The sequence below is a fragment of the Podarcis cretensis genome (genome assembly GCF_951804945.1).
Source record: "Podarcis cretensis genome assembly, chromosome: 15".
Taxonomy (NCBI): domain Eukaryota; kingdom Metazoa; phylum Chordata; class Lepidosauria; order Squamata; family Lacertidae; genus Podarcis; species Podarcis cretensis.
The window spans coordinates 12842909-12854410 of record NC_137185.1 but is presented as its reverse complement, the minus strand read 5'-3'; positions in this window follow the sequence as shown (position 1 = coordinate 12854410).

Below are 11502 nucleotides of genomic sequence, written 5' to 3'. Positions count from 1 at the left end.
ATGGGCAAGATCTTTGGGAGAGAAAAGGATGGGGAGGGGTGTTTTCGTGTACAACACTGATCCTCTAGTGGATCAGAACCTGGTTAAGAAACAGGAAGAAGGGAGTAGGAATAAATGGACCATTATCTCAATGGAGAAAGTGGAGTTCCCCCAAGGACTCTATTCCGAACTTAAAAATGGTAATGCTGGTGGTCAACTAAAGAGGTTTAAAGACTGTCTCAAGGCAAATCTAAAAAAATGTAGTATAAATACTGACAACTGGGAAACACTGGCCTGCGAGCGCTTCAGTTGGAGAACAGCCTTTACCAAAGGTGTCATGGGCTTTGAAGACACTCGAACTCAGGACGCAAAGGAGAAACGTGTTAAGAGGAAGGCACGCTTGGCAAATCCACACCATGATCAGCTCCCACCTGGGAACCAATGTCCCCACTGTGGAAGGATGTGTGGATCCAGAATTGGCCCCCACAGTCACTTATGGACTCATTGTTAAAAGCGTCTTTATGGAAGACAATCTTACTCGGCTACGAGTGATCGCCAAAGAAGAAGAAGAAGGTGTTGGGACCTGTGCTTTTAAACTTGCTCGTAAGCAATCTTGAGTTAGGGATGAGTGATGAAGGGCCATGTTTGCTGACGAGGCGAAATCGTTCAGGGCGGTTAAAACACAAAAGGGGTTGTGAAAAAGCTCCAAAAGGATCTCTCCAAATTGAGTCAATGGGCTGTAAAATGGCAATGCAATTCAGCACAAACAAGTGTAAAGTGATGCATGTTGGGGCAAAAAAATAAAATAAACCCTAATTTCACATATACGGTCATGGAGTCTGAACCGGTGCTGACTGATCAGGAGCAGCACTTTCAGGTCGTAGCGGATAGTTAGATAACGTGTGGCAGCTGTGGAAAAGGCAAATCCCATTTAGGAAAGGAACTGACAATAAAAATGCCAGTAATCCTACAAATCTATGGTGTGGCTTCACTTGGAGTGCTGTGTCACCTTATCTCAAAAAAGGATACTGCAGAGTCGGAAAAGGTTCAGAAAAGGGCAAGTCAGATAATCAAAAGGATGGAGCAATTCCCAGAAAGATGGGGGCATTTGGGACTTTTTAGCTTAGAGAAAAAGGAGGAAGTGGGTAGAGGAAAGCGCTCTCTCTCTCTCTCTCTCTCTCTCACACACACACACACACACACAGCCCTCTCATGACACTAGAACTTGTGAACATCCCATGGAGCTGAACTTCTGAAGAGTCAGGGCAGAGAACAGAAGGAAATTCTTAATGTGGCGCATGGTTACTCTGTGGAACAGGCTCCTGCAGGAAGCAGTGATGGATGGTCACCAGCGGGAATGACTTTCAAAGTGGATAAGACAAATTAAGTTCTATTTTGTTATTTGGGTTATATGGGTAAGATTTAATAAAACTACATTAAAAAAAAGTAGACGAGTCAAATTCATGAAGGATACGATACGATAATCTTTATTGTCATTGTCCCATACAGAACAACGAAATTGAAAAAATCTACATCAGACATTCAAAAACCAACAAGCCTGCTATCCCAGCTATCCCTGCCTGGTTAACCCCCTAAAAACTCTGATACCCCATAATTAAATACAATATACTCCCACAGAGACTACCTTACACTGCGTTTAAAACCAAAATCACATTTGGATAGAAACTGTTTCTCAGGCGGCTAGTCCTAGTCTTTATAACCCTGTACCTTCTTCCAGAAGCTGAAAGAAATCATTTCCGGGGTGCGCACTATCCTGCACTATCTCTGCAGCTTTCTTATGACACCAATTATTCTCTCTGCAGTCTTTACAACCCTGGACAGCATTGTTTCTCCCCTGACCGTGCAGCTCCCAAACCACACACACAGACCGTAAGTTAATACACTCTCAACAGTACAATGGTAAAATGCCATCAACAGGTCCTTTGAGAGATTATATTTCCAGAGGATTCTGAGAAAATATAACCTCTGCTGTGCTCTCTTCATCAAACAGTAAAGACCTGATGAAGAGAGCACAGCAGAGGTTATGGGGATGGGGATAGCGATGGCTTCCAGAAACCAGAGGCCTTTCTCCTGGGCATGGTCGGCCAATTGGTGCCAAAGAAGGATAGAACTTTTTTTTTGTATGCCACAGCAGCAGCAAGAATTCTGGTTGCAAAGCATTGGAAGAGACAAGATCTACCCATCTTGGAAGAATGGCAGATGCAAGTAATGGACTACATGGAAATGGCAGAAATGACTAGCAGAATACGAGATCAAGGAGAAGAGCAGGTGGAAGAAGATTGGAAGAAGTTTAAAAACTATCTACAAAAACATTGCAAAATCTATGAATGTTGAGGACACTGAAATGACAAGAAGAGGTTCAAGTGATTAAGATAAATATAAATATGAAAGAAGGGATAGATATTGGACAAAAATTTGAATAATATAATATTTGAAGGAACTTTCAAAGCATAAAACTAATATAAATGAATTTGCTAAATTAAATTTGAAGTGGAATACAAGAAGGGAGGGCGGGTGGAAGTTAAGAAAATAAGGCTATGAAGGATATGAATTTGAAAAGAGTCTTTTCTTTTTTCTTTTTTTTCTTTCTTCTTTTTTATGTTAAGTGTTTGTGCTTTTGTATTTTTATATTTTGTGTTTTTTTTATCTTTCTTGTGTTTTTCCTATTTATTGTTTATAATTTTTTATTGTGAAAATCTAATAAAATATCATTTTTTTAAAAAAAGCGATGGCTTCCAACCCCAATGGTTATGCTCTGCTTCTGAATAGCAGCTGCTGGAGACAGCAGGAGGGGAGAGGAGGGCTCTTGGGCTCAAGTCCTGCTTGGGGGTTTCCTGTAGACATTTGATTGGCTGCTGTGGGACCAGGTTGCTAGACCAGGTGGCCCACTGGCCAGTTCCAGCAGACGTCCACTTATGAAAGTGTGGCTTCAAGTGTTTATATTCGTTTGTGGCAAGTCCCGGATGCTCCCCCCCCCCCAATAACTGCCGTTGTGACTTTTGGGTCGTGACTTACAATGGCGCAACAGCCAAGTGCAGGCTTGTGGCTGTCTCTTCCGCTGAGCCTGTAGAGTCAGTATCTAATCTGACAAATATGGTGCTCCCTTTCATCCTCCAAGGTCACTTTCTGTTACTTACAGCTTGTCGCACTGCGTCAAGAGGGATAATCTGTCATGAATGAGAAGCAGACTAATCCAAACAAGCGTGGGGGGCAGGTGACATAATCTGATGTGGCTGTGGAGGAATGCCTTGTTATGTCCACGATGTGCATTTCCATTTGGTATCTATTTTTCTACAATAAGCACAGAGCGTTGGATACGGGGTGTGTGCGTTAGAAACGTAGGAAGCAAGACCGTCCAGTGCTGAGTGAAATGGGAAGCTGTCCTCGTCCCGACTCAGACCGGTGGTCCATCTAGTTCAGTATCGTCTACACTGACTGGCAGCAGCTCTCTATGGTTTCAGGCAGCGGACATTCCCCCAGCCCTACCAGGAGATGCCGGGAATTGAACTCCTGAGTGCAAAGCAGTTACAGTGATACCTCGGGTTACATACTCTTTGGGTTACATACACTTCAGCTTACAGACTCCGCTAACCCAGAAATAGTGCTTCAGGTTAAGAACTTTGCTTCAGGATGAGAACAAATATCGTGCTCCAGCGGTGTGGCAGCAGCAGGAGGCCCCGTTAGCTAAAGTAGTACCTCAGGTTAAGAACAGTTTCAGGTTAAGAACGGACCTCCGGAACGAATTAAGTACTTAACCTGAGGTACCACTGTACTCTACCACTAGGTTACAGTTTGTTCCCCCGCCTACCTTCTTCTTTTTGTGTCCATTCATGGACACAATGGCTGCTGCAGAGCTACCTTTCAAAAATATCCCCCGTGTATCAAAGTGCTCCTGGTTTGCTCCTCACTTAGTTATTGCCGGGGGCTTGGTGGGTCAGTCTAGATGATGCCCTGAGTCCCCACCAGTTCTTGAGATCTTGTCTCTGTGAAGGTAAAATATACTGTGGTACCTCGGGTTAAGAACTTAAATCGTTCCGGAGGTCTGTTTCTTAACCTGAAACTGTTCTTAACCTGAGATACCACTTTAGGTAATGGTGCCTCCCGCTGCCGCCACGCCACCAGAGCACAATTTTTGTTCTCATCCTGAAGCAAAGTTCTTAACCCGAGGTACTATTTCTGGGTTAGCGGAGTCTGTAACCTGAAGCATCTGTAACCCGAGGTACCACTGTATAACAGCTAGTTTGCCAAACCCAGCCCCTTTGTCTAGATAATAGTTTTGGGGAGACTAGTTAAGTAACACAGTTACCATAACCAAAGGTGTTGCTCTGTGCCATAGAACAAATTGGTGGGCCACCTCCCACCCTGCAAACCTTGCTGCTAGCTAGGAGTACAAGAGGGGGGGAGAGGGAAGGAGGGAGAAAGCTGGGCTGGAAGCAGGCTGGAAGCTGGAGACACAGAGACCTGCTTGCTCTGTGCTGGACTGAAAGCTGCAACCAATCAAGAAGCAGAATCTGTTGGGTTGCTCACAGACCCATGCAGAGCTTGTCTGAGGCCTGGAGCAGGACTCTAGTAAGAATAATGTTATAAACGCAAACAAAAGAAGCAGCCAGTCCCTGGCAGGGATCCCCGGACGCTTAATGGTCTGAGGCCTGGCGCAAGTGTACCTGGCACACCCACCTCTCTGCCTGGGCCTGGGTGCTGCGAGACCTTCCATCTTATGCCCAGGTTGTGTGTGTTGTTGTTTAGTTTTTTAGTTGTGCCCGACTCTTCGTGACCCCATGGGCCAGAGCACGCCAGGCACTCCTGTTTTTCCCTGCCTCCCGCAGTTTGGTCATACTCATGCTGGTAGCTTCGAGAACACTGTCCAACCATCTCGTCCTCTGTCGTCCCCTTCTCCTTGTGCCCTCCATCTTTCCCAACATCAGGGTCTTTTCCAGGGAGTCTTCTCTTGTCATGAGGTGGCCAAAGTATTGGAGCCTCAGCTTCACAATCTGTCCTACCAGTGAGCACTCAGGGCTGATTTCCTTCAGAATGGAGAGGTTTGATCTTCTTGCAGTCCATGGGGCTCTCAAGAGTCTCCTCCAACACCATAATTCAAAAGCATCAATTCTTTGGCGATCAGCCTTCTTTACGGTCCAGCTCTCACTTCCATACATCACTACTGGGGAAACCATAGCTTTAACTATACGGACCTTTGTTAGCAAGGTGATGTCTCTGCTTTTTAAGATGCTGTCTAGGTTGTGTATATGTGTAAATAAAGCCTTGTATCCTAAAGACCCCACAGTCTCTGCTGGCCTCCATTCAAAGGAAACTGAACCGTGGGTAAGTGCCTGGAGTATCTCACCGCTCAGAATTGGGGTATAACAATAGTTTGTGCCCATTTTAGGCTGGTGCCCCAGCTACGTATGGATAGACCGGGGTAGGAGTTAGGAACACCATATCCGTCTGCAGAAGTAAAGGCACAAGTATCTCCTTCCTTTAGGAATGTCTCGTGGAGGACTTGATGCTCACTCTATGTCTTTGCCATAATCTTGTTCTGGATAGGATTCATGTCTGCCATGCTAATTAAAGTCAAGGAGCATTAGGAGAGCCATAAATCTTTTCTTTCTAAGATGGGATACACACACACACATTGCTGCACATCAGTTGGTGACAGATGAGATGGAGGGAGAGTGTCCTCAAGGATGCCTGAAATGAACAATTATGGTCTAGTCCAAAGGACAGAAGAGTCAGGAGTAATGCTGTCCACAAGAAGAGGAAGGTAGCTCTAGCTGAGGGGTAGGCAACCTAAGGCCCGTGGGCCGGATGCAGCCCAACTGCCTTCTAAATCTGGCCTGTGGACGGTCCGGGAATCAGCGTGTTTTTACATAAGTAGAATGTGTGCTTTTATTTAAAATGCATCTCTGGGTTATTTGTGGGGCATAGGAATTTGTTCATATTTTTTTTCAAAATACAGTGGTACCTCAGGTTACATACGCTTCAGGTTACAGACTCCACTAACCCAGAAATAGTGCTTCAGGTTAAGAACTTTGCTTCAGGATGAGAACAGAAATCGTGCTCCGGTGGTGCGGCAGCAGCAGGAGGCCCCATTAGCTAAAGTGTTGCTTCAGGTTAAGAACAGTTTCAGGTTAAGAATGGACCTCCAGAACAAATTAAGTACTTAACCCGAGGTACCACTGTATAGCCCGGCCCACCACATGGTTTGAGGGATGGTGGACCGGCCCACGGCTGGAAAAGGTTGCTGACCCCTGCTCTAGCTTCTAGAAACAGAGAATCATAGAGTTCTACGATTCAGCATGACTGAACACATGTGAGACTGATGTGGCACGGAAGAGAAGCTGATCTTTCCATCCCTTTGCAAGACACCTCCAAGGGAGGTAAGGATTGCTCAGGTCTCCATATTGATCGCTCCGTATTGATTGTCCAGTGGCAATGGCAGAGTCCAAATTAGCAGCTCACTGCACACACACATTGAGTGCTAATTGGTTTCACCCAGTGGGATAACAATCTCAGATGCCTCTGTTTTTTAACAGGGAAGATCAATCAGCCACTGAAGGGAGCTTAAAGCAGCACCATCGCTTGATGAAAGCCATCAAAGCCCGTGCGCTCCAAATTTACTTATTTGTTTATTTATTTTATTGCATGTATTTCAGAATTTACAAACGGCTGTATGAGAGGACGCGCTAGCGGTGCGTGGAAACAGAATATAAAACGTCGTGCAGACGATAAATAAAACATTTGAAAAGCAAGAATTAAAAACCACGGAAATAAAGCAGGCTAATTTGGGAAGGCGAAATGAAAAGCTTTCAGTCAAATGTCTGGCGATTTGCTATCCCTGAGAAAATAACCCATAACTTAAAAGTGATGAAAGGAAAAGAAAAAATGGACAACTTTTTATGTAATTGAATCAATCAATCAATCAATCAATCAATCAATCAACTTGAATTGTTACAATCACAAATCAGCCACTAAATTACAATCAAACAATTGATGGGCCCAGGCTGCTCTTCCCCATCTCATGATGTTCTTCCTAGGAAGCAGAGGATGCAGGCTACTGGTGAGGGAGTCTTTCCTCCTCTGCTCCCTCCACCCTTCTCCCAATTAACTTCCATCTCCAGGGCTCAATGGTGGCAGGGAAGGCAGAGGAAGACTCACCAGGGACCTCCTCTTGTGACATCACCCAGGGCCAGCCCTAGGTCTCAGGTTTGGACCCTGAAATCAAAGTTTCTTGGATGCTCCTGAGCCGGCTGATGGAGGGTCCAAAGTGTGCTCCCCTGGCATAGAGAGCCAAGACTTCTTCTACTTTTGTTGGCAGGAAAGAGGGAAGCAAGCTCCCTGCAGCTGCTCCCAGGAGGGAGCCAGCCTGGTCTTCCCTTTGCTAAGAGGGAGAGGGGATTCCAACCCTCCAGCAATAGGGCTGGCAAACTTCCAGCGCTGACCTGAATCCAGGTTTGCCTGGTCCCTTCCAGGTGGCAGGGGGAGGACTTGACTATTACCATTCTTATGGCTATGCATACAACTATGCATGCAGCCAGCTGCAAATTCTTGCATAGGCTACCGGTGGGGGAGTCTTCTCTCCTCTGCTCCCTCCTCCCTTCTCCCAATTAACTTCCATCTCCAGGGCTCAATGGTGGCAGGGAGGGCAGAGGAAGACTCACCAGGGACCTCCTCTTGTGACATCACCCAGGGCTGGCCCTAGGTCTCAGGTTTGGACCCTCAAATCAAAGCTTCTTGGATGCTCCTGAGCTGGCAACCCTATCCAGAAATCTAATAACAACAACAACAACAACAACAACAACAACAACAACAACAACAACAGCCCACCCATCTAGCAAAAGCTTGAGCTTCCTTCTCCTCTCTTCTTCAGGTAACGGCAACCTGTTCTACTAGCTCTGGTGGGCATCAATCGCTGTCTGCATACGAAAAAGCAGAATGAACTATGAAAAATATAACAGATGTGTGCTTAGTCTGCATATAATGTATGCAGACTTACAAGGGCCACCTCATTTAGCTTTGCTTCCTTCAGAAGGTAACTTGGTGTAGATACCGGTTGACTTATCCCAAGGGCAGTGCATCAGAGCCCAATCCATGGATTAAATTCTTTTGCAAAAGTCCTGTTTCAAAGAATGGGATGGCCGGGCTCTTCCACAAATCCCATTCTCGTGCTTCTTTAAGGCATATGATGTGGGCGTGTCCAATGATGTCCTCTTTCTGGTCAGAAATTATTATTCATATTAACTTTGTTTTGGAAAAAGCCCTTAATACTGCAGATGTGCAGGCAGTCTTAGATTATAACCCTGTGGTGTGGGGAAGAACAGATGGACAACGAAAGTGGACCCAGCAAAGATTTGTGGTTGCAAAGAGAATGGGAGGCTGGAAAACTACTCAGCAGTTGGAAGATCTCACAGCCTTTCTGCATTTGGACATATGGGCTGCCTATATTAATTTATTGATTTAGGTCCGGATCACTGGAATACAGTCATACCTTGGATCTTGAACGCCATGGCTCTCAAACAAATCGGCTCCCAAACGATCGAAACCCAGAAGTGACTGTTCCAGTTTTCGAACAATTTTTGGAAGCCGAATGTCCAACGGGGCTTCGACAGCTTCCGATTGGCTGCAGGAGCTTCCTGCAGCCAATCAAGAGCCGTGCTTTGGTTTTTGAACATTTAGAAAGTCAAACGGACTTCTGGAACGGATTCCGTTCGACTTCCAAGGTATGACTGTACTTTAATTGTTACTGTCCGATGACAATATTTCTTTCTGTTTTCCTGTTACGTTTGAAGTGATTTTTTTTTAAGTACCCATTCTTACATACATATGGATTAAACTTTTAGATTTTAGATCAATTTTATCTCACAAAAATGTATACACTGCTTGATTGTAAAAACACTCAAAGTGGTTTACATAAGTCAACAGTGTGGTGCTGCAGCAAAACAAAAAAAAGGCTAATGCAATTCTAAGCTGCATCAACAGAAGTCTAGTGTCCAGATCAAGGGAGGTTATAGGACCGCTCTATTCTGCTTTGACCAAACCACACCTGGAATACTGTGTCCAGTTCTGGGCACCACAGTTTAAGAAGGATGTGGACAAGCTGGAACTTGTGCTGCAGAGGTTGGCCAAGATGATCAAGGGTCTGGAAGCCAAGCTTCTTCATAGGGCTGTGCCTTGGATGGTGGAGCAAACTTGTTTTCTCCTGCTGAGGACAGTAGGACCTGAACCAATGGATTCAAGTTACAAGCAAGTGGTGTTCAGTTGTGGGTGAACATATCAGACGACACAGCGATTCTTCAAACAGCTCTTGTTTATTCACAGGCCAGAACAGAACTGAACTGAACTGAAGGGTTCAGCCAACCTGCTTATATAGAGCTCCACTACAATGCAACAGTAACAACTTTCTGTAACTATCCAATCACTGAACGCCACTTTCAATTCCTTATTTGCATATGTGGACCTGAGTGAAAACTACCTACAGTATCTCCTTGCTGGCCCAGGGTGAGAACTTCAGTACATAACAAGTAGATTCCGACTAGACAGTAGGAAGATCTTTCAGATGTTAAGAGCTGTTCAACAGTGAAATGGACTCTCTTGTAGACCCTCCTTCCTTGAAGGTTTTAAAGCAGAGGTTGGTTGGCCATCTGCCATGGATGCTTCAGTTGCGATTCCTGCCTTGCAGGGGGGTGAGATTGAATGACCCACAGGAGCCCTTCCAACTCTACAATTCTTTGATTCCATGATTCTAATAACATTATTGATGAAAAGAACTATTCAAAACATTTTAAAAGGAAAAGGAAAAAAAGAAGATCAGCTATAAACCAAAAACAGATGAAAGCAAAAGTCAACATTCTACATATCTGGATAAGCTTTTGTCTAAACAAAAAATGTTTTTAGCAGGCACTGAAAAGAGGACAGTGAAGGCACACACTCCAAAAAGAAATCTTAGTGGTTTCTTTTACCAACTGTATTCTAAGATGGCACGCAGGCATGCTTTGGGAGGGGGCACAAACCCATCAAAGCCAGCATATTGCCTTCTCTTACACCCACTAATCTTTAGCACAGATGTTGTGTTCCTGCTTTGATCCCAAAAAATGTTCCCGGCAGCCACACGTAACAGGATGCCAGTATTTAATATGGCTGAAATAACTACCAGCCCCCTTTTAAAAGTGTAGGAGGAAACAATGAAATCAGATCCCATTTTTATTTTAGTTCCTTTTTTTTATTTTTTGCCAGACCACCACCCGAGAGAGCAAAGCAACTATTTGACAGCTGCTTGGTCTCTATTGTTCTTTGCCAATATAAAGCCCTTAGTCTTGTTTGACCTTAGAGGCAGCTGCATCTTCTGAAGGGCACCTTAACATAACACCGAACATGGTCACAGGGCATGGAGGCCAGCTATATATCACTCACACTGATTTAACCCAACTGCAAACTGCTACACAAATCTCGGAGCAAGATAGGCCTGGGATAGGCTTTAGTACATGGGTAGGCAAACTAAGGCCCATGGGCCGGATCCGGCCCAATCACCTTCTAAATCCGGCCCCCGGACGGTCCGGGAATCAGTGTGTTTTTACATGAGTAGAATGTGTCCTTTTATTTAAAATGCATCTCTTGGTTATTTGTGGGGCATAGTAATTTGTCCATTCCCCCCCCCCAAAAAAAAAATATAGTCCAGCCCCCACAAGGTCTGCAGGATAGTGGACTGGCCCCCCTGCTGAAAAAGTTTGCTGACCCCAGCTTTAGTAGAATCTGATCTAGAGACAGAATAAAGGGCCATAGATTTAACAAGGGTATCCCTTCCAGCAACTGGGCAGGGATAAACAAATCCATCCGTTTCAGATTCTTGCATTTCCCCCACAATTAAGTGCAGTTCACCCCATTTCTGCAACTTTTTTTTTTAAAGTCTGCATGAAAACTCAAAGATAATTTTGCATGTAATTTCCCCTGAAACTCATTTTTGCGAGCATTCCTGCCCCTCTTTGATTTATATAGGGACATATCCGCGCTCTCATTTCACTTCCCGTGACAAGCCTGAGAAGCAGGTTAAGGCAAGAGGTATTCCAATTGGCCCAAAATCACCCAGTGAGTTTCTTGGCTGGCTAGGGCTTGAACTTTGCTCTCCATGCACCTTGTCTGACACTTAAAACTGTCATGGGGGCAGGGCCTTCTGCATTGTGGCACCTGGAAGCAGAGGCTTACCTAGGGTCCTTTACAGCCTTGGTAAGAAGCTGTCTCTGCCCCTCAAAAGCAAATCACTTTACCACAATACCCACGTGATTTGTCTAAAAATTACTGCTAAAATGAATTTTTTTTACTGCCCATTTAGTTGTGAATGCTTTAATTTTTCATTGATTAAATGTTCCATTTGGACATGAAGGTTTGATCAGGGCTGGTGTGTCCCTGTATGAGTATGGGGTCACCCAACAGTGTTCAGGCAGTAGGTCCTATGGCATGGCATGCTTACTCACTAGATTTTCCTGCCTTGTGGCTATGCAACATGCAAGT